The sequence below is a fragment of the Meles meles genome, chromosome 6 (assembly GCF_922984935.1).
Source record: "Meles meles chromosome 6, mMelMel3.1 paternal haplotype, whole genome shotgun sequence".
Taxonomy (NCBI): Eukaryota; Metazoa; Chordata; class Mammalia; order Carnivora; family Mustelidae; genus Meles; species Meles meles.
This window is the reverse complement of record NC_060071.1, coordinates 25,879,485-25,882,759: the sequence shown is the minus strand read 5'-3', so window position 1 is coordinate 25,882,759 and position 3,275 is coordinate 25,879,485.

Below are 3,275 nucleotides of genomic sequence, written 5' to 3'. Positions count from 1 at the left end.
GTCTAGTTAACATCCATCACTACACACAGTTACAAATTATTTTCCTTGTGATAACTTTCAAAATCTTTCCTCTTAGCAACCTTTTAAAGATAAAATACAGAATTATTTTTTTTAAGATTTTATTTATTTGACAGAGAGAGCGATCACAAGTAGGCAGAGAGGCAGAAAGAGAGAGAGGAGGAAGCAGGCTCCCTGCTGAGCAGAGAGCCCGATGTGGGGCTCAAAGTGGGACTCCATCCCAGAACCCCGAGATCATGACCTGAGCTGAAGGCAGAGGCCTTAACCCACTGAGCCACCCAGGCGCCCCTAAAATACAGTATTATTAACTATAGTTACTATGTTGTACAATACATACCCAGAATATATTTTATAACTGGAAGTTTGCACCTTTGACCATCTTCACCCATTTTACCAATCCCTACTCTCATCAACTGTTTTGAAATTCAAAAAAGAGAGAAAGGGAGAGATAAAGAGAGAAAAAGAGAGAAAAAGAGAAAGAGAGAAGAAAATATGCCAAATTTTTAAATGGTGAGATTCAGGGGAAATTTTCTACTTCTAAACTTCTGTTCTTTTCAAATTTGCTAAGACAAGCAAGTGTGGCTTTTATAAACAGAAATTTGAAAAAAGAAAAAGAAAAGGAAAGGAAATAAAAAAAGAAAAGAAGGAAAGAAAGAAAGGAAGGAAGGGAGGGAGGGAGGGAGTGAGGGAAGGAGGGAGAAAGAAAGACAGGCAATGTACTATCTGGGCATTCAAGTAGGGTAATACTATGGGAGGTCATGACTGAGTTCTATACTCTTTGAACACCAAGGATCCTGAGCTGTCTCTGGAAGAGCTGGACTACACATGACTTCTTCACAGGACAGCCCACCAATCTCTAACCCATTTTCCCTTAAGTTCTAAAACCATCAACAAATTCTCCTTCCCAGGAATTTCCACTTTGCATTCTATCAAATCTTCCTTATTATTTGATTCTACATGTGTCTTCTTCACATACCCTAAGTCAGCTGTTGCCATCACATATCAATTTCTCAGGCTCAAAATTTCAGATTCCCCTTTTTAAGTTTTTGTCATATTTAATCCAAGACATTGAACAATGGACAGTGTCAGGTGCTATCAATTCTATGGCATTTCTTTTCTGTGTATCTCCTCCTCTTGTGCTGTTCCCAATAATGCAGACCTTCTTTCCTTTCACCAAGACAATCACAGCAGCCTTCTAGCTTGACTCCACTGTTGGGTTTCTGCTCCTACATTCCCTGTTGCCTATTGCAGGCAGACTACTTCTCTTCCATCCGCCCTGTGATTGATGTGGACATCAATCCTTACTAAGGGCCCTTACTAAGAAGACTGGTGCTATTTCCCTAAATAACCAAGGCTAGCTGTGGTCCAAAGACAACCTTCATTTTTGCATCAATGCTTATTTCCTCCATTCCTTGGCTTATGCATCTCATATTGAAAAACTGTTTCTTCTCTGCCAACACAGCTGTTTTCCAGGTCCATTATTCTTTTTTTTTTTTAAAGATTTTATTTATTTGACAGATGGAGATCACAAGCAGGCAAAGAGAGAGGGGGAAGCAGGATCCCTGCTGAGCAGATAGCCCGAGGCGGGGCTCAATCTTAGGATCTAGGATCATGACCTGAGCTGAAGGCCGAGGCTTTAACCCACTGAGCCACCCAGGCACCCCCAGGTCCATTATTCTTATTATTCATTCTCTTTCCTACCTAATCACATCACACCCAACTCATGTTGTTACATTTAAATTTTTATTTTAAATGTACAATATGGAAAAATATAAACAATACTAAAAATCCCCATAATTCCACTATTTAGAGATAACCACTGGTAATATTTTGTTGTGTTTTCTTCATATTATTATTGGAAATATGATTTTCGAGATTTATGAGGTACTCTTCTTATGAATATGCTTTAATTTATATATTATGTCATTTAAGGGTGGACACATAATTGCTCCCAGGTTTAGATTTTAAATATATTTTATATGAACATGACTTTTCATAATAATTGCCTACACTTGTAGTTACTCCTTTGAAATAGATTCCTAAAAGTGGAAATTCTCGGCAAAGGTTATGGAGCCCCTCAAGACTTGTAAAGCATGATGCAGTGTTGCTTTCCAGAGAGTTGTATACTGAAGATTATAATTTTTTTCCTAATCATGCCAAGTTATTAAGCCAAAAAACGCTATTTCATTTTGCATTTAGGTATCAGTTTGAACATTTTTGCATTATGTCTTGCATTTTGATTTCTCATACCTGAGCACTTAGCCAGTTTCTTATTATAATGTATATTAATTATTAAGAAACCATTGTATATCAGGATTTAGCAAACTAAAGCCCATGTGCCAAATCCAGCCACCTGCCTGTCTTTGTACATACTACAAGCTTAAGAATGTTTTACACTGTTAAATAGTTGAAATTTTTCCCAAAAAATGGAATATCTGTGACATGTGAAAATCTAATGAAATTTAAATATCAGTATCTATAAAAATGGTTTATTGGAACACAGCCAAGATTATTCATTTATGTATTGTCTGTGGTTGCTTTTGTGTTAAAATAGTAGAGTTGAGTGTTTGAGACAGAGACCCTCTGTCTTACAAAGTCTGAGTATGTTCTTTTTTTTTTAAAGATTTTATTTGTTTATTTGTCAGAGAGAGAGAGAGAGAGAGCACAAGCAGGCAGAGGCAGAGAGAGAAGCAGACTCCCTACTGAGCAAGAAGTCCGACGTGGGACTTGATCCCAGGAGCCAAAGGCAGTGGCTTAACCCACTGAGCCACCCAGGTGTCCCGAGTACATTTTATTTTACAGAACAAGTTACCAAACCCTGGCATATATGAAGAGAAAAACTATGTAAACATTTCCCCACTGTATTCTTATTATTGGAATTTTTCCTTTTATTTTTTTCTAACTTCAGAAAGGTTACTTTTCATGTAGTAAAGCAGGTCCTTTTTTCTTAAAACTTTGTCCAATATTTTCAGGTTTAAAAAGTACTCATTTATTCAGGAATTGGTTAACTACTAGGCAATACTGTTTTCTATATTTTTAATATAGGATTGATTTTTTAAATTCACTTTAGATCATCTGTATCTTTACAATGCTAAAATGTGTTTTTGAGGAAAAATAAACTGTTTTTTTTTTATTTAAAATATCACATTTACTTTTGAATATCAAAAGCCTTTAGTTAAAAATTTTAGTTAAAAATTTCAGTAGCACCTTATCACTTTGGTGACAGCTATAGAAACCTACCAAAGACAAATATTTTG